At 38.4% G+C, this 24,093-nt stretch overlaps 1 protein-coding gene across 7 annotated transcripts in view; it reads left to right on the top strand.

Annotated features, from left to right (window-relative positions):
* Positions 1 to 24,093, top strand: part of DMD (dystrophin) — a 2,687,035-nt gene that overhangs the window by 1,724,297 nt on the left and 938,645 nt on the right. The window lies entirely within an intron of this gene.

Here is a 24,093-nt window from a genome sequence, read left to right as displayed (position 1 = left end):
CATCGATTTGGTGAATGTTGTCAGATGGTGTTTGGGTGCAGGACAGTTGTGTATCAAAGTAGACAGTGAGAAATTTATGTGCCTTGTGTACTGGTTTTTGTAATGTAAGGATGTTCTAGCAAGTTGCTATTAAAAAAAAAAAAAAGTGCTTCGGCATGAAAGTGTTTGGAAATCTGTTGGGCTGCACCCTGTGGGCCTATAAAGCCTGTGTTTTCCCAGCTTCAAGGCCAAAGAGCCCAGAGTCAGCAACAGAGACATCAATGGTCGAATGGCGGTTGCATGATTGAAGCAAGGTCCTGGAGTGACACCACACCATGTGAGGCAGGCAGCAGGCAGTCTTTGCTCCCAAGGGAGAGGGGAGATGGCCAGTTATAAGGGAATTGACCTCAGGTGGCCTCATTAGTTACCAGGGAAACCAGTAGAAGCCACGCCCCCTCACCGACCCTTTGATGAGAACAATCACCAGCTGGGCCTGGGGCAAGTATGTAAGAAGGTCAGTCCTGTGCCTAAGATACCTGTGAAGCAGGCACCGGTCAGTCCAGGTGGACAGAAAGGAAGAGAACAGGCATGTTGAGTGGCCTGGCCATACAAAATTTAATAGTGAATTAAAAGGGAGTATTTTAAAATCTAAATAAAGTGATTACTTTGTGTCTAGAATGGTGGTTTTCAAAAAGTCTCCGAACCCTTACCACTAGCATCATCTGAGAACTTGATGGACCTGCATGGGGCCTTTTGCATATCTACTTAATTGGAAACTCTAGGGCTGAGGCTCAGCAGTTAAGTTTGAGAATCTCTGAACCAGAGCACTGCTACTCAAGGGCCAACGTGGTCAGCATCAAGTGAGAGCTTTGTTAAAAGCGCCAATTCTTGGACCCCCACCCCGCCCAAGTCTACTAAATTGTATTCTTTGGGAGTGAAGCCAAGGATCTTGCTTTAACAAGATCTCCAAGTGATTCTTTTTATTTTTTTAATGTATGGATGTGCTAGGTCGTTGCTGTGTGGGCTTTTCCCGAGTTGCAGCAAAGCATGGGCTATTCTTTGTTGCAGTGCACTGGCTTCACATTGCAGCGGCTTCTCTTGCTGAGGAGCATGGGCTGCGGGAGTTGTGGCTCCTAGAGTCGAGCTCACAGGCTCAGTAGTTGTGGTGCATGGGCTTGGTTGCTCCATGACATATGGGATCTTCCTAGATCTAGGATTAAACCCATGTCTCCTGCATTGACCGGCAGAGTTTTTTACCCATGAGCCACCAGAGAAGCCCCTCCAAGAGATTCTTATTCATGTCAAAATGGGAGGTGCTGACCCAACCGTTGGTTCTCAGCCTTAACTGCATATTTGAGTCACACGTGCTGAACTTAGTTGCGCTGCTGCTGCTGCTGCTGCTAAGTCGCTTCAGTCGTGTCCGACTCTGTGCGACCCCATAGACGGCAGCCCACCAGGCTCCACTCTCCCTGGGATTCTCCAGGCAAGAACACTGGAGTGGGTTGCCATTTCCTTCTCCAGTGCATGAAAGTGAAAAGTGAAAGTGAAGTCGCTCAGTCGTGTCCGACTCTTCACTACCCCACGGACTGCAGCCTGCCAGGCTCCTCTGTCCGTGGGATTTTCCAGGAAAGAGGACTGGAGTGGGGGGCCATCGCCTTCTCCAAGTCACTCAGTCCTGTCCAACTCTCTGTGACCTCATGGACTGTGGCCTGCCGGGCTCCTCTGTCTATGGGGATTCTCCAGGCAAGAATACCCATGGGGAGAGCTTTTTTCCACACCCAGGTCAGACACCAGACCACTTAAATCAGAATATTTGTAGGTGCAACCTAGGCGTTGGGTGTTTTTAAAAGTAGCTAAGGTTGAGACATACTTCTGTAGAAGTAAAGGGGTTAAGGGGATCTTTTAAGGGGATCCCCTGGAGGGAATCTTCCTAATCCAAGGACTGAACCCGAGTCTCATGTCTCCTGCATTGGCAGATGGGTTCTTTACCACTAGTGCCACATGAAAAGCCCTGTATTGCAATAGTAACTATCCTATAGAATACTTACTCTGTATCATATTCTGATTGGCTTTTAATAATCACAAAAGTCCTGGGAGGTACCAGGTAAAGCTCTTCATTGTGTAGCAGATGAGAAAGTCATGCTGTACAGAGACTAAGCAACTGATCTGTGGTCGTGGTACATGGCACCTAAAGGGGACATAGTTCTGCAACTAAAATGAATCTATTGTAATTATACTGAAAGGTCCATATTTGCCTTGTATACCTAATTTGAAGGATGCCCTTTGGGTCAATTTCCAGTCCTTGGATTCCTAGATAGAGTTATTTTGAAAATACTAAACAATGTTTTATGTATCCTACACTTAAATTATTAGTTAAATTAATCTGTATTTTTAAGGGAGAAGAGTCCTGTGTGGAGTCTAATTAAAAATAAAGTGACACTTTAGGTTAAGTAACATAGTATCCAGTGACCAGTGTGGAAGAGTGATGTAAAGCTTCTCAAATAACACAAATCAAAATTTGCTATTTCACTGCTTTTTTAAAATAGCAATTAAAATGTTGTCTAAAATATCAGAACTTTTCATTAAGAAGCACTTTGAAAATAGAAAGACTGATATGCACTGTGATTTCCATATAGATTAAATTGAACTTGCAAATGATTTTATAAAATATGGAAACCAAGAGAAATTCAAATTAGATATTTGTCAGAATAAATTGTGTATGTCTAAGCAAATACCTATTGAGAAGTAAATGTGTTCTTTTTCTTTCAGTTGTCTGTGATTTCTTATCTGTCTCTTTGGAGACAAAATGTCCTCACTGTGATTTGTTTCCAGTTAAACATTCTTAAGACCGTGTAAATACGGTAACTTCCAGTTCTCTTATTTCTATTGATCTCACTACTGTTCTAACCTAGACGTAATCAGTCCCTTATCTTTTCTGCATTTCGTAGGCATCAGTATCCAGAATAATTTGGTGAGCTTGAGACAATAGCACAAGTGATGTTTTCAGAACTCAGCAGTCATTCATTTAATGAATATTCATTGGCCACCAACTAGGAGCAAAATACTAGCTAGGGCATGTGGGGTGCACAAAAATGTGTTAATACGGCTCATGCTTCCTAAGTCACACCTATTAGATAAGGCACAGTCACAAATGATTATAGGACAAATCAAAGGCACTAGACTGTACAGTTTAAGTACAATTTAAGCCTATAAAGAGAGATTCATTTTCTGTCAGATAAATCAAGGAAGGCTTCATGGAGAAACAAACATCTGAGCATACAAATACAGTAGCAACAGGCTCAGGTCAACGTGGGAGAGGAATGAATGCTATTCCACATTGAAAAAGAGATACTCTGCGTAAATATGAAGAGCTGTAGAAAAGCCAGTGGAAGTAGACCCAATTTATAATGCCTGCCTGCTTGCCTATGGAAAAGAAAGGGGAAAGTGTTAGTCCCTCTGTCGTGTCTGACTCTTTGTGACCCCATGGACTGTAGTCAACTGGGCTCCTTTGTCCATGGAATTCTTCAGGCAAGAATACTGGAGCCAATACTGGAGAAGAGTGGGTAGCTTTTCCCTTGTCTAGGGGACTTTCCTGACCCAGGGATCGAACCTGGGTCTCCTGCATTGCCAGCAGATTCTTTACCATCTGAGCCACCAGGGAAGCCCCTGCTCACCTGTAGTGTCTTCCAAATATGGTTACTCACATTTTGCAGTTTCCTCAGAACAATATCAGTTTATGCTTGTTTCCCTTGTGTAATTATAACGCCCTCTTTGACTCCCCAAAGTGCCCAGGTTTGGATGATAAATTTAATTATCATTCTGTTTCTAAGAAAACTGCCCAGTCCCTGTAAAAGCATGGGTTTGGTTCAGGTCCCACCTAACTCTGCCCACTCCTTAATTTATGAAAGCCAGAACTTGGCATCAAAAAATAAGTTACCCAAGCAGATTTCAGTATTTTTGGAGAAGAGGGAAACTCAAGAATCTTAAAACAGTGACAGAAACTGTATAGCTTCTATTACATGGCAGGTTGGAGCCATGAAAGCTATATACATAAGTCATAATTAAGAGGGAGTAGACACTGAGCTGCAGCAGCCAGATAGTTGTGGAACGAAATGAAACAGACAGACACCTAGGGAAAGCTGAGGCACAATAATGGGAGAAGGCTGCAGTGAAACTGCCTGAACTTCTGGTAGTAAGATTCCTACTGATACCTTAAATCTAGGACCACCTCCATCTCCATTCTTTGTGATGCCCAGCCTCATGGCAGTTGCTGTTATTAACATCTCTGGAGAATCCACATATTGTTTCACCTAACATCTTATAATAATCCCTCCCATCTTTCTATCCATCAGACAGAAAGCTCAGATAAGCTGTGGGGCCTATGCTCCTGGGGAAAGAGAGTGGTAAGAGGTGAATGCAGAGGGTTTGGGGGAGCAGGATGTCACAGCATTTCAAGAAAGGCAGCATGGTATCTCAGACTGCTATCTGAGGAATGGGAATGGAAAGGAGAAAAGCTAATAGCAGTGGAATCTATGAGGCTTGGCAACTGGTTAGATCTGAGGCATAAAATGAAATAGGGAACCAAAGATGATTCAAAATATTTTGAGTCTGATTTTCATCAGATAAGAAGACAGTAGTGCCATGAATAATAAATGGTTCCAAACATAACTATCATCACCATCGTCACCATCATTATCATCATCGTCCCCATTATCATTAAGGAAACTGCTCTAAGTAGTTACAAGAAGGGTGTTTAATAGAGGCCGTTAACTACCTAGGTGATGGAAGACCTGAAAAGCCAAAAAGAAATGATAAAAGCAACATAGGGATTAGCAATAACAGGAAGCTTCTCCCGTTTCCATGGCTGAGGGTTTAAGCACCAGGTGATGTTACTAGATTTCACAAGTCAAGGTCATCTGGTGGGCGTTGGAATCAGATGGCGACTGGCAGGAGCTGCAGAAACAGAAGGAGGGTGTATCCAGCAAGATGTTAGGATGCTGGAACACCAGAGGAGATTCAGTCACTGCCAGAAAATAACCTCAGAGCAGGCAGAGGGAGAAACATACTGAATTCTCCCCTTTTCCCTCCACTAGTCCCTCACTCTTATCAAATCCACCCAGAAGTTAATTGGCAAATGAGTCTGGGAAATGTGATTTGTAGAGGACATGAAATGGATCTTAAGGGACAAAGGTAATAGCTGGTACAACATCTGAGCTTTGTGAGGCAAGGGTGAAAAGCAGGAATAATACAGTGTTTATCTGGAAAGTTCATGCACACAGACGCAGGAGAAAAAAAAGGAGAAATGTGCTTGCTCAATGAGCCATTCTGACTAGCCCTGTAGGTGGCTGTCCTATGAATAAGATTTTTAGACTAAACAGAGATGACTACAAATGGCACTGCCATGTAGTCACAACAGAAATACCAGACAGGAATTAATATTGACTTGCTCTATCACAGTCATCAGCTATTTGTTTTAAACCAATGATCTTCCATCTAAATGTCTGCAAAGAGTATAACTTTTGTGTACCGCCAACATGGACAAAACCAAATTAGGTTTATTGAGTTCTTCATAGAACTATCCTTCATTGAGTGCCTCTTGTAAGAGCAACATACAGAGGTTATAACTATGAAGAAGACAGCCCTTGTACTCCAAAGAGCATTTAGGAGAGGTATACTAATAAGCAAGTAATTATTATAATACATTGAGATAGATAATATTATCATGATAATAGGCACTGAGTGATAGCTAAGCACATGGAAGAGGCACCCTAGTCTAATTTGTGGCACTTGGAGACTATTTTCAAGGATATAGTATCTGATTTGGAGTTAACTCCAGCATGATGTATATTTCTGGGAGCAAAGTATTTCAAGCCAAGGTGGTGTTTATGCAGAGTCCCAGAAAGCCTGAATTGTTTGGATAACTGTATTTCAGGTGCAGAGGAGACAGACGAGACCAAACTAAGCATAGGCCAGATAATAAGAATCTGAACCAATGGTATGTTGGTAAATGTTGAACAACCGGCTGTTAGGGGAGAGAGAATCTGCTTTGTGGCATTTGCCAGATTCTGAGGCTTAACTATGCCAGCATGGCAAATATTAAGCTACCATTGTGATGTCATTGAGTCTAGAGCTGGGTAGTAGCACAGCAGTACATAGTTATTTCCATCATAGATACAATAGGTGTAGTATTCAAATATGTATGCTTCATTTTACCAAATACTTGTGTTATTCATTTGTTTGTCCATTCATTCATTTTAAAACATTTTTGAACCTCTACTCTGGTTCAGGCATGGTTCTAATTGCTGGGAGGACAGCATAGGAAAAAAAATAGAAAAACATTTGTCCTCAATGAGCTAAAGCAAGTATTATTATTGTGCCCATTTTACAACTGAGAAATTGAGGCATGTGAAGATTAATTAACATCACACCATTAGTATGTGGAAGACCCAAAGGAGGAAATCAGCCCCCTAATTCTGAATCAAATAGGCCATTTACACTATATTACAATACCAATAGCCGAGCTAGATTTTATCAGAACTTCTCTATTTTTATTGCCATGTGGTTGGATAAGTAAAATAAATTTCTCTGACCTTTCAAATAAATTTGGGTCATTTTTCTTGGAAGCTTATCAGGTGTGAACTTTAAAATACTGCAATTAATAATGATTATAATACCCTGAAACTCTGCAGCAACCGTGTTCAAAGAACTCCTAGGGGCCTCCATATGTAGAAAACTAAGTCCATCAAGTGAATGAGTTATTATCTGAGAGTAAGAAAGATAGACTTCAAAAAGTGCATAAATTACAATAAACTTTTTAAAATACAAGAAAAAGGAACCATTTAAACACGACATTAATTTTACGAAGCCTTTCAGACCCATAGACTCCTGTTTATCTTTCTCGTGAAGAAAAAATTTCTTTCAGATACTCATTTACATTGAATATATAGTCAACAAAAGTAATTCAGTCATGAAGGAACATTTAAAATCTACAAATTTATTATTTTATTTTTATTAGAGTATAGTTGTATATATACACGGATCCCAGTTTCCCAATTCATCCCACTCACCCTTCTCCCTTGGTATCCATACGTTCATTCTGTATGTCTGTATGTCTATCTGCTCTGCAAATAAGATCATATATGGCATTTTTCTAGATTCCACATATATGTGTTAATATATATTTGTTTTTCTCTTCCTGACTTACTTCACTTTATATGATAGACTCTAGGTCCATCCATGTTTCTATAAATGACCCAGTTTTGTTCCTTTTTATGGCTGAGTAATATTCCATTGTATATATGTACCATATCTTCTTTATCCATTCCTGTGCTGATGGACATTTAAGTTGCTTCCATGTCCTGGCTATTATAAATAATGCTGCAATGAATATTGGAGTGCCTGTGTCTTTTTGACAGAGGATGAGATGGCTGGATGGCATCACTGACTTGATGGACGTGAGTCTGAGTGAACTCTGGGAGTTGGTGATGGATAGGGAGGCCTGGCGTGCTGCAATTCATGGGGTCGCAAAGAGTCAGACATGACTGAGTGACTGAACTGAACTAAACTGTGTCTTTTTATGGTTTTCTCTGGGTATATGTCCAGTAGTGGGGTTGCTGAGTCATATATTTGTTCTATTTTTATTTTTTTAAGGAAATTTCATACTATTCTCCATAGTGACTGCATCAATTTGCATTCTCATGAACACTGCAAGAAAGTTCCTTTTTTTTACACCTCTCTAGCACTTACTATTTGCATATTTTGTGATGATGGCCATTCTGACTGGTATGAGGTAATACCTCATTGTAGTTTTGATTTGCATATCTCTAATAATTAGTGCAAGGAGATCCAACCAGTCCATTCTAAAGGAGATCAGCCCTGGGTGTTCTTTGGAAGGAATGATGCTAAAGCTGAAGCTCCAGTCCTTTGGCCACCTCATGCGAAGAGCTGACTCATTGGAAAATACTCTGATGCTGGAGGGATTGGGGGCAGGAGGAGAAGGGGACGACAGAGGATGAGATGGCTGGATGGGATCACCGGCTCAATGGATGTGAGTTTGAGTGAACTCCGGGAGTTGGTGATGGACAGGGAGGCCTGGCGTGCTGCAATTCATGGGGTCACAAAGAGTGGGACACGACTCAGTAACTGAACTGAACTAAACTGAATAATTAGTGATGTTGAGCATCTCTTCAAGTGCTTTTGGCCATCTGTATATCTTCTTTGGAGAAAAGTCTATTTAGGTCTTCCACCCATTTTTTCATTGGGTTGTTTTTCTTTGCATATTGAGCTGCATGAGCTGTTGGTATGTTTTGCAGGTTAATCCCTTGCAGTTGCTTTATTTGCAAATATTTTCTCCCATTCTGAGGGTGGTCCTTTCATCTTTTTTATGGTTTCCTTTGCTGTGCAAAAGCTTTTAAGCTTAATTAGGTCCTATTTGTTTATTTTTGTTTTTATTTTCACTACTCTAGGAGGTGGGTCAAAAAAGATCTTGCTGCAAGTTATGACAAAGACTGTTCTGCCTATATTTTCTTCTAAGAGTTTTACTGTGTCCAGCCTTACACTAGGGTCTTTAAATCCATACAATCTATAAATGTAATCATATGCATTGATTCTAGTGATTTAAAAATGTATGTTACTTCTTTGTCACATGTCTCATAAAAGAAATTATAATGAAGGTGTGTGTTAATAAAAATAAAAAGGCACTGACTGCAATGGAGGTATTTATATAGTTCTCTAAATCTATGACTTTTTCTTTGCCAGAGAACCCCACCCCCAGCAATAGCAGCCAAAACTTGGACTAACTTATCGGATTGTTACACTTCACATATTTTTGATCTCTTCTTATTCATTTCTTGCCATGTGCAATCTTGCTGTCTCTTCCTTCCATTCTTTATTCTCCACTTGCACAGTTCCTTTCTGTGTCTGGGGATTACTCATTTAGTGCTTAGTGATTGGGTTAGCCTCCTACCCTCCCCCTTGGCAATCTAACTACACTATTTTATTAAGCTTCCTAAGGAACATAGCAGGTTCATGATATTGGTTAAAAGCCCAAAAATATTAATGGCTTTCCAGTTCTCAGAGGCTCAAGTTCACCCACATATTCTGATTTTCATATTCTGGGTTCAAGCAAATTTTTCAGCTTTCCCACTTACAGTTCCTAAGAACAATTTCCCTCCCCAAGGTTCACGCTGGAAGTCCTCCTGCTTCTTTCCCTACACGGACTCTGATGCTTTTCCTTTCAGTGAATTCTCCAAGCTGAGCTCAAAACATGACTCCTCTGTGAAAACCTCACTGATTTTTATCCACTTCTGACGTCCTGCAGCACTTACTTTTGTTACATCGTTTGGGGGACTTAATTACATCTATGGTTTAGAAACTGATACTTTGATTTCTTATTCATACCACCACTTTCAAGTCTATTCATCTTGCTTTCCAACCACATTGTAAGGTCCTTGAGGTTGGAGAGTATGAGAGAGGGGAGGAGGACAGTTTAAATCCACATGTACTGAGTAAGTTCAAGTTCTTTAACTTCTATGAGCCTCCCCTGCCTCATCTGTAAAACAGGACATCACTGCTTATCTTACAGAATTGTTTTTGGAATTAAATAAAGGTGTGTATGAAAAGGGGATTAACAGTGTTTTGCATGGAGTAGATATTCAGTAAATGCTAAACTTTGTTTTCTCTCTTCAAAGCTCCACATTTCTTATTCATTACTATCCTTGTATTCTTTGTAAAAATGCTTCATATTTCAACTCCAGCACATACTCTCATTTCTAATTACTCCTGGTGGGAAGGGAACACCTTAGAGGAGAGGCAATTTCGGCTCACTTATTCTCAGACATGCAAGATGCTCTGCTTGTGCAAGGTGTATCTTTGCTCATGGTCATGTCCAAGCTTCACCATGTCCTCACACTCCCATTTTGGCAGGGGCAAATGGTCCTGAGCCATAGCAACAGCCTAACTCCAAATATTTACCTTCATTATTTTGTGTTTGTCCTTGGTGTGTGCTATGTTACAAATGTGTCAAAATATCACCATTATTTTAGACAACCAGTAAAGGAAAAATCCTTCAATAGTTTTAATATTTGCAGTAACATAAACTCTGTGTCTTTATCACTCAAGCAGATTGAGGCCTTTACTGTGACCCATGTATTGAGGGATTCTGTTCTTATTTTTAAATTTCTTTAAAATTCTATTCTTATTTTAAAATTGAGGTTCACAATGTCAAAAGTTCAAGAGTGAAGTACTTTTGTCATCTCTATTGCATGACTACACAGTCACTGGAAAATAAATCATTGGCTTAAAAAATGATTTCTCCCTTCCCGCCGTGCTGCTGTGTCTGCTGCCTGTCATCTTGAGACGTCATTGGTCGATCTTGAGACTTACGGTCCACCAGCATTTGGCATCCTTTGCTAAAATTCCCATACACCTGAGTAGTGAATGTGTGCTGATGGCAAACTTGTAAATTGTAAAATATACAAATGTACAAAATTGTAAAATGCTTACAATTTAGGATAGCAGCCGCCATACTCCCTGTGTTAGCTTCCAAGGCTACTGTGACAAATGACAACAAACTGGGTCACTTAGTGAAAATGTATTCTTTCACGATTCTGAATGCAAGGAGTCCAAGATCAAGATCAACAGGCCCTCTAAAGGCTCTAGGAAAGAATCCTTCTTTGCATCTTCCATCTTCTAGTAGAGCCTCAGGCATTCCTTGTCTTGTGGAGGCATAAATCCCATGCCACCCTCACCTCACATGGCCATCTTTTTTTTGTGTGTCTTCCTGTGCCTCCTCCTCTATCCAGAATGATTTCATCTCTAAAACCTTAACTAATTATATTTTCAAAGACCTTATTTACAAATAAGGTAACCTTCTACGATTCCAGATAGATATGAACTTGGGTGGGATTCCATTCACTTTTTTTGGTGGGATTCCCCTTGTCGATTCTGGAAAATGTAATAATACAAACTTTGGATAAATCAGTGAAGGCAGAGTTCATATTTATGTATTACTGAAAAATTTCACTACTAGCTCTTAAACAAAAGGTCCTATGAAACATTTACTTGATTAAAACTACAAATCTGATATTTGGTTTTATATTCATCATTATTTTTATACTCAGAAGGAATGTTTTATGTAAAATATATTCTATAATAAACATATTTCTTAATTTCCTAGCATTTATTTTATTAAATGTTTGTCTCCACACTGCTTAATAAATATTTGCAGGGAAATCATTTAGAGTAAATTTCACCTTGGTAGTACCATACTGACATCCTCCAGAAACAACCATGGAAACAAAATCCTCTCAGAAGAACTACCCTCCTCTCACAAAATTTTGCTGATATGCATTTGTTAGGAGATGGCAGAGAAGGACAAATACTGTTACACAGATATGTGAAGTGGCATCTAGCTGCCTTTAAACTTAAATTTTTCAGAACTTATTATTAACATATCCATGAAAGTTATCCAAGACTCATATGCTTTCACTGAAAATGTAACCAAATGAGTCACAATGTTTGAAAATGATATTTGACATCTAATACCATTTCTACAGGGCTTCCCTGGTAGCTCAGCTGGTAAAGAATACACCTGCAATGCAGGAGACCCCAGTTCGATTCCTGGGTCGGGAAGATCCTCTGGAGAAGGGATAATCTATCCACTCCAGTATTCTTGGGCTTTCCTGGTGGCTCAGATGGTAAAGAATCCGCTGGCAATGCCAGAAACCTGGGTTCAACCCCTGGGTTGGGAAGATCTCTTGGAGGATGGCATGGCAACCTACTCCAGTATTCTTGCCTAGAGAATCCCCATAGACATAGGGGCCTGGAGAATCCCCATGGACAGAGGAGCCTGGTGGGCTACAGTCCATGGGATCACAAAGAGTCTGGCATGACGGAGCAAATAAGCACAGCACAGCATACCGTTTCCTCAAGAATGCCCTGTTAGTGATTTAAAACAATGATGTTTGAAATTATAAAAAGTGAAAAAAAAAAAAACCTCCTAATTTCTACTCTTGACCCAGCTCTTTTATCAATCTCCCCAATCTCCATCACCAGCCAGTAAGCAGTCCTCAGTAATTAGGGAATGCTTCCTTGAATAAGTGCCATCAATATTTCTTCACATTTCATGGCTACAAGAGTAGTGCTAAATCCTAGCCTGTTGTTCAATTCTCCACCCTCATCATCCTAATAACACGTCCATCCTAAGAAAGACTCCATCAAGACCAGAGGATGAATACATATAATTTCTACGGAGTACAGTATTTAAAATGAAACTGCTTTTGGCCTGCATGGTCTCAGTGGGCGCAATGCGAGATTCAGGATGCCAGCTCATCTCACACAGAGTTTAATAAAGGGTGTCCTATAAAAAGCTAATTTCTTGCTGCTAAATTGCTTTTTAAGTAATGCTTGCTGTTGCAAGAGACCCTTTCATAGCACGGACTCAGGGAGCCATATTTGAAAGGCTAGAGGTGCTTTGTGAGATAAGGTAGGATCCAGGTGGAATTCTCCTTACAGGATGACAATATATATAACTAATATCGTCCTTGGAGACTAGTTTGCATGCAGTTGCTGGTTTGGTACGGTTTAGCAGCCTGCTACAGATAAGAATGAGTGATGATGCCCTAGATTTTAATGGAACTTTTAGAGTGCATGCAGCAGTGGGGTGCAGTCTTCAGCAAAGAAAAACGAGCTGACTTGCAGGCATGAGAGGTCATCAAGAAAGATAAAGAAATAGGACATCCACTCTGGGCTAGGCAAGGCTTTTTAAAGGATATTATGGAAATGAGCAAGAATCCATTTAATTTTTATAATGCCACTCCATTTAACTTTAAAATACAAGGTCAAGGTACTGTGTTTTTCATAATGATTAAAGATTTGGAATGTTCTTTTCGTGGAATCCTTCTGCATTTGTTTGGCAGAAAAGGAATGTGAGAAGGAATAAAACCAGCATCAGGAAACAACAGAAACATGTTCTGTCCACTGTCCAATCCAGGTTTAAGCGGGAAAAAAAAAAAAAAGCATTTTTGATGGGTACATTTATCCCTAACTTGCCAGAGGGATTTCTTTTCCTTAAGTTCCTATTCTTTAAAGTTTTGTTTGATCCTAGGATCATAGAAAAAAATTTATTTTTTCAAAAATGAATCAGTGAGGTCAATTGAGAATCTTATATCCATGGATCAAACAGTCGAGTCCTTCTGGCTGAAGTTTGTTTTAACCCATCATCTAGTAAACTATTCATCCTTAAATGTATTAAGAGAGATACAGAGTCTATAAAATGGTTGCAGTTTGTATCTTGGTTCTGTCACTTTCGTACCACTGATTCTCAACCTGTGATATCTCTGATATATGTGGTTAATATGTTTTAGGAATAAAACAAAAGTACTTGAATCATATTTCTAGGTAGTGTTTCTGTATGTGAAGCAGGGGTAACGGTGGTACAGTGCAAAAGATTTCGAACATGAAATTAGAAGGCATCTTATCCAGAAACTAGGTGTGTGAACTTAAATAAGCTGCTTAACTTCCTAAATCTTAGTTTCTTTAACTTTTTCTATAAAATGAAGTGTCTACCCACGACACAGGATCATTGCCAAAATTAAATTAAATAATAAGAAATGTATAAACTGAAAAGTGCTACATGAGTTTAAAGCATGGTCATTATTTTCTGTCTCTAGAAATTTGACCTTCTTAGAGAAGGTCTCAATCTAGAAAATTTAACACACAAGTAGCCTTTGGCTTTGAAAGAAGCACATTCCTATTTTTATCATAATACTTATCCTACATACGTATCAAGACATAAATTTTTTCCAAATGCTCTGTGTGTTTTTTTTTAGGGATTTGTAGGCAAAAGGAAATTTTATCAGCTATGTTAAAGGGACACATAAGAAAGCACTGAGTTGCTCTAAGTACAGAAATACAGAACTTTAAAATTATAAGCAAATGTGAGATCAATGGGTAAGCATTTTTTTTTCCTCACAAACTAGTTAAGCTTATTGTAAAATTGTATAGGTAAGCAAGATGGAAAATCCCAAATTCTGTGTTTCTTCAAGTCTAAGATTCACCATTATTCATTTAGCAGCTACTTATCATTCACTTATTATAAGAAAAGCACTGGGATAAGTCTTGAGAAGACAGTGCTTTAAAAGCTGTCTGGAATAGGCAAAGTGAAGTTTTTCTTTGAAAAGCCCATATTTTTTAGCACTGTTCATTACAACATTAAGATAGTTTGGTGAAATCCTTACCCAGTGGGTGTAACTGCCTGGAGTTCTAAAATTCTTTAAAAACTTTACGGTTCAGCAATTTTTACTTAGTCATACAGCAAACTAAGCTACTTAGTCATATAGTCGCTTTAGAGATGGCAGAGACACTAGGTGTCCTGTAGTTCAACCACTTAACTAATAGACAAAGATACTGAGCTCCATTTCTGAAATTCAGTTATCTGGTTGCAGATACATAATAACAGAGCTAAATCAAGAACCTCTTGGGGTTAGAGGTTTTGTTTATGCACGGCTTTGCTTGGGAATTGAAACCAGTGCCTGTTTGCTGAGTTAAATTGAAAATTTTCTTTGCTCTGGGTGAAAAAATCAACCACAAAAACAGACTTAACTTCCAAATTATGGGTTACAACAAATTAAGAAATAATTTCTGTAAATATAAAGGCTATGGTGGAGAATGGATACATGTATATGTATGGCTGAGCCCCTTTGATGTCCACCTAAAACTATCACAACATTGTTAACTGGCTATGTTATAATATAAAACAGAAAGTTTTTCTTAAAAAAAAAAAGTCTAAAGCTTTCTGAAGAGCCAATAAGGCTTCATGAAAAGGAGGATTAAAAATGTCATAAGGACTTTCCATATATTTGGAGAAAGCTAAATGAATAAACTAGCTACAAGAGCAAATTTTAATATAATAAAAACATTATTGCTAATAATAGTAAACTTCTCACTTGTTGTTGTTTAGTCACTAAGTTGTGTCCGACTTTTTGTGACCCCCATGGACTGTAGCCTGCCAGGCTCCTCTGTTCATGAAATTTCCCAGGCAAGATTTCCCACTCCAATATTGGAGTGGATTGCCATTTCCTTCTCCAAAAGTTCTTACTTATTAAGTCCTTATTATGGACATATGAACTATGAGGTTTCTCTTCCCACCCTCCCTCACCTTAAATTACAAATAGAACAGATTACCTCTCCAACGAAACGTCAATGAATGGAAGGCAAATGAATTAGCAAACTCAGTTTAAGTGTATTATGTCCACATGGACTGTTGCTGTCTAGAGGACTACAGCTCAGTCCTTCATGGAACACAGATTAAACTATCATCCATATTCTAAAAAAACTAAGGTCCAAAATATACCTGTGCTGCTTATAGACTAGAATGTGAGAAAAATGATGTAAGTTTTTATCATGGATTTAACAAACTAAAACATTTTTTTAAAGTTTTCAGATTGAGAAGTTTAATTAACTCTAGAGTTTTCACAGTTAGGTATAAAGATGATTTGTTATCTCCCATAACCTTGGTGAAGGAAAATTATTGTTTCTTCCAGCCCTAGAAATTGGATGACCATGAAGGGCTCTGTTCTTTTGGGAAGACATTCTAGCCCCTCATTGCCTTTTAATAGTTTATTACTTTATATTCACCAAGAAAAGTAGATGAGATTATTTTTGCAGACCCTTCCAAGGATAATTCATTCTGATTGGCAGAGACATAACTTTTAGTAGGCTTCCCTGGTGGCTCAGATGGTAAAGTATCTGCCTGCCATGCAGGAGACCTGGGTTTGATCCCTGGGTTGGGGAGATCCCCAGAGAACGGAATGGCTACACACTCCAGTATTCTTGCCTGGACAATCCTGTGGACAGAAGAGCCTGGTGGGCTCCAGTGCACGGGATCCCAAAGAGTCAGGCATGACTAAGTGACTAACACTGTTACTTCCACTTACCTTTTAGTGCATAAATAGTTTCCTTCGTGCCCTTTGTGACAAACACGAGCATAGAAAAGAAACACAAAGTCATGCCATTGAATTAAAAGACATCAGAAAGGCAACAGTGACTGTAATTTATTAAAATAAAAGGACAGTGTAAACAGATATGACTTATATTCAGCTGTGAAAATTAGTGAGCAGGATCAGGCTTCCATCGTCATGGTGGAAATCCCAGCCAAGGTTCTGCAGTACCCAGAAAAGAACAGCTTGCAAAAATCTTGTCATTCCTTGTACATGCCAAACTGCTGACCATATTCTATCATGAGGGTTCATTTCCAGGGAATGAGATCAAGAAATCATGATCTGAATTCCTAATCAACCCTTAGGATTTCTCAGAATGTTAGATGCATAACAGTCTTCACTTCTGTGGAGTGGGGCCATTAGTAATTGACCACACATATTTTTAAGCCACTGTTTTAGATTTGTATAATATCAGTCAAACCTGGCTAAACTAGTTTCACTGTGTGTTTGTACTTCACAAATAACTACTCAATAAATAGAGGACTAAATCATCAACATTGATTTTTTTCCTCTGATTTCAAGACTGTCATCTAAGATAAGCTTATTGAAGTTGTCACTGTTCTTTCTGAACCTTTGTTATGCCAGGAGGAACAGATGGCAAAATCAAAAATGATTAGAGAAATCAGTGGGGTGCAGGTGAGAAGCGGGGTGGGGGGGGTGCCTGCTCAGGGAGACCTGCTAGCATCTTCCCTGAGCAGTATGCTAACCCATGACACTTTTAGAAATCTGTACGTCTAAGTCGGTTGACATCCTGACACACACCTGAAGCTTCTTTCTCTGACTGTCAGCAGCATTCTCTGGTCAGCTCACTCTAAATCTCAAGGATCACATTTTAAAATGCTAATTAATGCATCCTTTTTCCTCCCTTTCCAATTCCTTTTGGTTTTATGAAGGTGTAATTTACATGTGATAAAATTCACCCTTTTCATACACAGGTTGATGAGTTTTGACAAACATAGGTGGTTGTGTAACCAGGGCCACAATGAAGATAGACAGTATTCTTATCTCCTCAATGTTTCTTCATACCTTTCTTGCAGTCTCCACCCCACTAGGCCCCTGGCAAACATTGATAAGGAAAAGCACTTTTAATCCGAAAAGCATTGTATGTATATGGGGAGGTCAGTGGTAATAATAGGATATGCTCAGTGGTTTCCACTCTTTTGAGCATCTATATGTGCCAGTCTGCATGTAATGTGTTATACTGCAGCCTCTCCCTTCAAGGAGTAAGCTAATGGAAAAGACAAACAGGCAGTGTAATAACACTAATAGACTCTGCAGTGCTAGAAATGCTCTATAATGTGACTGCTGCACACTTCAAGTATGCCTAATGGAAATGAACTGAGTTTTAAACTTTATTTAATTTTAATTAAATTTATATAGCCACATGTGGCTAGAGGCTAATCTATTGAAAAGTACAGCTTCTATACAGTGTGATAATTTGATGTTATAAAGCAAGAATTTAACCCAGAGCTAAAGCTTGAACATCATCAGTGTTATTGGTGTTATCTTATATAGGGTAACCTTTTTAATAGAAAAAAAAAAATTCTTTAAATAGTCAAGACATGAGAGAGTTTTCTTCTCAAGGGAGCATACATTGACTTTTGGATTCAAAACATGTAAGAACTGGCCTTTAAGGGTAATTCATGAGAATTTCCTTTGGGCTTTTCACTATTCTATACATAAATATCTAATTTTAGATGGGAACTTATAGATCACTGTTTTTATGTAGTTCAGCATTTCATGTGGGTCAGCCTATTCTTTTTTCTGATGAAGACACAGATTAAGTAGAACTCAGGCAAATTGTCAGGAAACAATGTCTTTATGGTAATAGAAGGCATTTATAATGCTTTAAATATTCACTTTATGAAAGGTCCAGAGTATTATGCAACTGTGGTTGTCATAGTCTATCAATCATGTATCCAAAATCCGTTTTTATATGTGTTTCTAATTGTGTATGGATATTTCAAGATCCACAAGTGGACATTACATTCAGTTTATTTGTTTGAAGAGGTTTTATCCATCTGGTCATTATGGGGTCATTTAATGTAAGGAAGTCTCTCCAGACATAAAGTATTTATTCAAAATTGTAACCATCTTCTGAGAAAGAAAAAAAAAAAGACTCAAATTCTGGATTTTGAATTCCCATTATACATATAACTGTGTTGTGCGCATGTACTAAGTCACTTCGGTCATGTCCAACCTTTGAAACGCTACATATTGTAGCCCACCAGGATCCTCTGTCCATGGGATTCTCCAGACAAGAATCCTGGAGTGGGTTGCCATGCCCTCCTCCAGGGATCATCCCAACCTAGGGATCAAACCCGAGTTTCTTATGTCTCCTGCATTGGCAGGCAGGTTCTCAACCACTAAGACCACCTGGAAATTTGCAACTGATAGCAACACATTCTAAGGAGGAACCAATGGAAAAGCACCCTGGTTGCAAGTGAAATTCTACTTCTAGCAGTATTGCTACTGAAACTATCACAGTAATTTTAGCCCATATGTTTCCTTAACTGTTTCAGAGCCACTTTTTACCCATTAGAAACTTGCTTCATCCACTGGCCAATTCACTTGATCACAATATAATATGGCGCTCTTGGACCCTCTCTGTAGTTCAGGAAGTAACTTCTTAACTGGTTGGCTATAGAGCTTTACTTTTGCAAATTTGTTCTTTTCTTGGACAGAGAAAAATGGATTGTTTCAAAATTGTTCAGTGAGTCCCGAGACTTACTCTAGGAAAGTAGAGCTAACAGTAAGGAAATAGTTCTTATATGTTTGAAATAATCAGTTGTGTGTGCGTGTGTGCTAAGTTGCTTTATTAGTGTGTGACTCTTTGCAACCCTATGGACTGTAGCCCACCAGGCTCCTCTGTCCGTGGGGTTCTTTAAGGAAGAATACTGGAGTGGGTTGCCCTGCCTTCCTACAGGGGATCTTCCTGATGCAGGGATCGAACCCACATCTCTTTTGTCTCCTGCATTGGCAGGCAGGCTCTTTACCACTAGCACCAAGTGGGAAGCCCAATCAGTCATTTACATGAAAATAATTTGGATATTTTCCTGCTAATATTTTTTTTTCCTGTTTTGAAGCTAATGGCCATTTAATTATTAAATTAATTATTAAAATTAGCCATACTCAAAGGGCAAATTCACACTCAAATGGTATTATTTTGTTTTATTTGTATGTACTTTTTAAAAAAATCACATGAAAACATTAGATGGCATCACTCTTACTTTTATTCAGCATAAATTTCTCATGAAAGTCTAATTTTCATCTGTATGTTGGCTATAGGTGAAGAAATACATTTAAGAGGTTGTCTGTTTATTTGATGACATAATAAATTCCAAGAGATTCAATGCTAGAATTCATGAATAACTGTTTTAAAAGAGAAAGTGTGGAGTCAGCAATTAGTGGTGGGAACTGACTAAAAAATAAACATTACAGGATTTTACCAGTGGTTTGTGGATGCCTTTGCTTGCACTTCTATGAACAGACTTGATATTTTTTTTAATTTATGTTGATAAGCATCAGAATCAACTTTCTGCTTTCAGGCAGAATATATTTACCAGTAATTCTCCCATGAGCAAAGCGAGGAGATAAATTGAACATGTCTCAAATGTACACATAATGTCGAACTGTACAAAAAATATCTTTGAGGGAGAAGCATTGTCCTTATACTCATCTTCTGTCAATCTGGTATGACTATGTGGAAAGACAAATAATGCTATTTACTAAATACTTTGTTTTTAAAACAAAAGCAGATTTCAGACTTTATGGATTGTAGAATTTCTAAGTACTCTTTTGTGTCTTTGAGTTTGCCAGTGAAATTTTTATGAAAGCAGAACTTTTGATCTATTTTAATGAAATTGTAAGCCTTCTGTGAATTCTGTTATTAATTTTATTCTGGAGGAAATCTGACCAGGTTAAGGAAATGAGGTCAGGTTAAGATGTAATCCCAGTGGGAAAGCTCAACTACTGTGATTTAAAATAGGAAAAAAGATGCTGAGGTTTTTTTTCATTTTGTTTTTTAATCAACTTTTCTGTTTTTAACTATTACATAATATCATCTTTCTATCTCCTCCATTTCATTAAAATGTGTTCATAGGTAAGCATTAATTAACGCATTTCTTGTGATCATATTAAAATCAACTTCATCTGTCAGGCTGTCTGGGCTAAAAGTACACAGTCATATTTTTGATAACAGTTAAGTCTATGTAAATATACCCACACATATTGACAATGCTTACCATTTATTGTGTGAATGAAGAGCGACGTAAATATTGTTTGTTCTGCTAAGGAAGCCCTACATTTTAATCAGATTCTGTCTGTGTTTATGTAATGCTAGAGCATCTGGAATTTTTAAAGTAACAGATTTTTGTGTTTTTCATTGTTTGAGTACTTAAAAGCAGGGGGAAAAATAGCTCAACTAATTTAGCAAATTTCTTCCTCTTCATTTTGATGTATTGAAATGTAATTTTGGATACAGACTAATGAACAGTGATAGACTATAAACCCTATAAGCATGCATTGTGGTGTTCAGCTTTCCTCGTCCTCTCACTGAATGGAATAGGAGTTCACTTCAGAGTTGTCCCTTCTTCCCTGTCCAACGCCTTCTCATGCATAGAGTGTGAACATTAATTAGATGAATTCCATAAAGTGCTTTAAGCTCTTTGGAGAAAGATACTCTCTGAATAATTATTCTTAACTCCCATATGCTCTTACGATATAAACTATTCTGCCAGGAAATCCTTTTTAGGGATTATAGCTTAAAATGAAATTTTCTTTATTAAAGGCAGGAAGAATATACATACACTGACAGACTAAAACATGCTGTAGGCAACTGCTCTTAAATGTGCAGAAATCTTGAACTATGGAGCCATCCATGCCCCCAAATACTAAGCAATACTGAAAATTGGTGACAAATTTGGAATATTAATCATTGAATTTGGCTTTGATTTAAGAAAAAAAAAGCCCATGTACCCTTTAAAAATAGATGTACATATGTTTATTCTAGAGATACATTATTTTAGGCATAAAAAGAGTGCAAAGAGAATTATGTTATGGTTCTGAAATTAAAGTATGCTTAATTCACTCAATTGACAACAGTGAGTTTTTAAAGAGGTACTTCTCAATTTTAGCTACATGTTGGGAATCTCCCAAAAAGCTTTAAAAAAAAAAAAAAAAAGGTATGCCTGGGACTCCCTTGCAGATACTGATGTGATTTGTCACTTGAGGCCAGGGAATGGGGATTTTTAAAGCCTCCTGCAGTGAGCCTAGTGTGCAACCTAGGTAGACCTCAGTTTAACCTAAGAGCATGAGGGACCTCTCTTTGATCCAATACCTGGATGTTACAGAGGAAGATCCAAGAAGGCAACCGACTGGTCCAAGACTGAACGCACAGACGATAAAAGATCCAGCATAAAGGGTGGCTTGGTGATTCCACCCCATACAGACAAAAGAATTATCTTTAGAGTTCACCCAGTTCAAGTACTTCTTGGCAGCAATGTTTGATGGAGATTCTTCTAATTGGATCATTTTTAGGGCAAAAAAATAAAAAGATTAATTGAGAACAACTGAACCCACATTGTAGCATGGAAGATAAAGAGCTTACAAGTTAAAAATGATGAATCCATGGAAGTGCAAAATCCTTTCTTTTTCCTGGTATAGATGATGTCATTGTATTGGTGTAGTTAGGAGGGTCCCTTGTTTCTTGGTGTTAATGTTGGTTGTGAGATAATATAGCATTTATTAAGCTCATTGTCTACTGCGTTCATTTGTTTACTCACTAATTCATTCATCTTGTTTTACTGTTTTGGGTCTGCTACATTCTGGACCTCTGACGCTAAGGATACTATAGTGAACAAGAAGCAGTAGTTCCGAAGTTTAAGGAATCAAGGCTTCCAATTATTATTATTTTTTTTAAATCAGAGCTCATATAAAATTAAAGGCCCACTTATTGTCCTTGTTAGGAATTGCTTAAAGTTAAGTGCTTCAAATATGGATTTTGATTCAACTAGGGAAAGTTCTACAACTGTATTTCTATTCACCTTGCTATTTTGGTTCATAATTCACAGTATACAAATCTACACAGTTTAGGGCTTAGAAAGGCTGCAATATTCCCTATACCTGGCTTTTTGAATGTTGTTTGTTCATGACTGTCCTTGGAATTTGGAATGATAACTGAATAAACTATGTTTGAAGAGTAAGCTGTTTCTAGAAGGTTTTCCCAAATCTTCCACAGTTCTTATCCCTATGGATGTCTCCTGACACTGATGTTAATTATCCTAAGTAGAGAGATGTTGATGAGCCTCCCTTCACCTCCCCCAAAGCATTGGTATTTCAAAGATTTAAACTTACTGTAGTTTGATTACATTAGTGCTAGCACTGTCGGCAAAATTCTAATTCACACTCTTTTCCCTTTTTTCCAATTCTTTTTATGCCAATGTTGTGTTCTTTGGCAGTCATCAAACCATAGCCAATCACTTTTATTAAGGAGCTCAGCAGTAATGTTTGTAAATTTTTGAATGTGACTTGAAGTTCCCTTTTGTCCTTTATACACTTTTTTTTTTCCTGTTTCTGAGCAAGGAACATTCAGACAGAAGAAGAAATGGTCATCAAATACCGTGTGTACTACTGTGGGTGTCATTAGTGGTATAGGGAGAAATAGAAAATAGTGTCAAAGATGCATTTAACAAGTTAATGAGGTCTTTAAAGTCACCACCAATGCCACCCCTTCTATGGAAGATAGTAAACATGTGTTACAAAGTCGCAGCATATCAGTTAGGCTATAACGTTTAGCTCATGTGAAAATATGGAAGTGTCGTGGAGTGCACAAAAAAGAAAACTCATTCTTCTTAATTATCATCAATTAACATGTACTGAGTGACTATCCATGAGAGAAACTTAATTTGCTCCTGAACAGACTAGTTATTTGCACTGTTATTCCTCCTTTGAACCTCCTTCTCTTCCTCCCTTCCTGCTTTTGGTCAACAAAGGAAAGTAGCTACAGCAGTTTCCAGTTAACCAGCACTGGACTCTGAGGTAAAATCTTCAGATATGTTAGAATATATCCACCAAATGTGTAACTTTTCCATTTTTGTGTGCATTTTATTTTTTCTTAATAGAAAATTAGATTTCTCTCATTGGATAATTTGAAAAAAGAAGGGGGGGAGGGAAGCACACCAAAAACAAAGCAGCTGTAATGCTACAAACTTAGTGACACTTTGGTATAGTTTTTTGCTTGTTTCTGATGACTTTAAGGTGTCTTCTCTACTGTTAGAGTATTCACTGGTGATTTTCAAATGTTCCACCTTAGTTTTCACCCTGTGGACTTACTTTGCTGTCTCTTGCCCCTCTGTAATAAAGGAGTAAGTCAGTATTTCAAGTAAATAAATACAAATATAATACCCTGCACTTCCACACATGCAACTTAGAACTTCAGGGATGCCATCCTATCCCCAGAGTCACACATGAGTTGAGGAGCTCTGTAACAAAGGAGACCAGTGATACCGGATACTGCCCATGCTGTTGACCATTCCTTGTCATTCCCAAAGAACTCTTGGGTTGGCTGAAAAAGTTTCTTCATGGCTTTCTGTAACTCTTCATGGAAAAACCCAAAGAACTTTCTTGGCCAACCCAGTACTTGGAGCTTTGAAGAAATGTCTCTGATCCTTTTGACTTCTTTAACTTCTCTTGAGTTCACTTTGAGAAACAGGTGCAAGTAAATTTCTGACTTGACCTGTTTGAAACCTATTAGAGCAATTCCATTGAAGCTGTGTGGGCACAAGACTGCAGTGAAGAGAGCAACAGGGAGAAAATCTTTCCCCTGTCCATATGTGGTTAATCCAGAGTGGTGAACAACAGCCTGCTCCTGTGGCTCTGGAGATAAACAATTTCTGAGGGCTAATGGCATTCCAGCGTTGTGCAAATGGCTGATGTACAGCTTCAGGTCAGTTCTTCTTGACTTAGGCTGTGTCTGTGTGAATCCCAGCTCTTGGGGAACAACCCTGGGCCATGTCAGGTGCTGAGCCCACAGGAAGTTAATGAGAAAAGAAGTCCTCTTTGCCAGACCATTCTCCAGATGATACCTGGTATTATTAGTTTGGACTCCTTAGGATTT

The sequence above is a fragment of the Ovis canadensis genome, chromosome X (genome assembly GCF_042477335.2).
Source record: "Ovis canadensis isolate MfBH-ARS-UI-01 breed Bighorn chromosome X, ARS-UI_OviCan_v2, whole genome shotgun sequence".
Lineage (NCBI taxonomy): Eukaryota > Metazoa > Chordata > Mammalia > Artiodactyla > Bovidae > Ovis > Ovis canadensis.
This window is presented reverse-complemented; position numbering and strand designations above follow the sequence as displayed.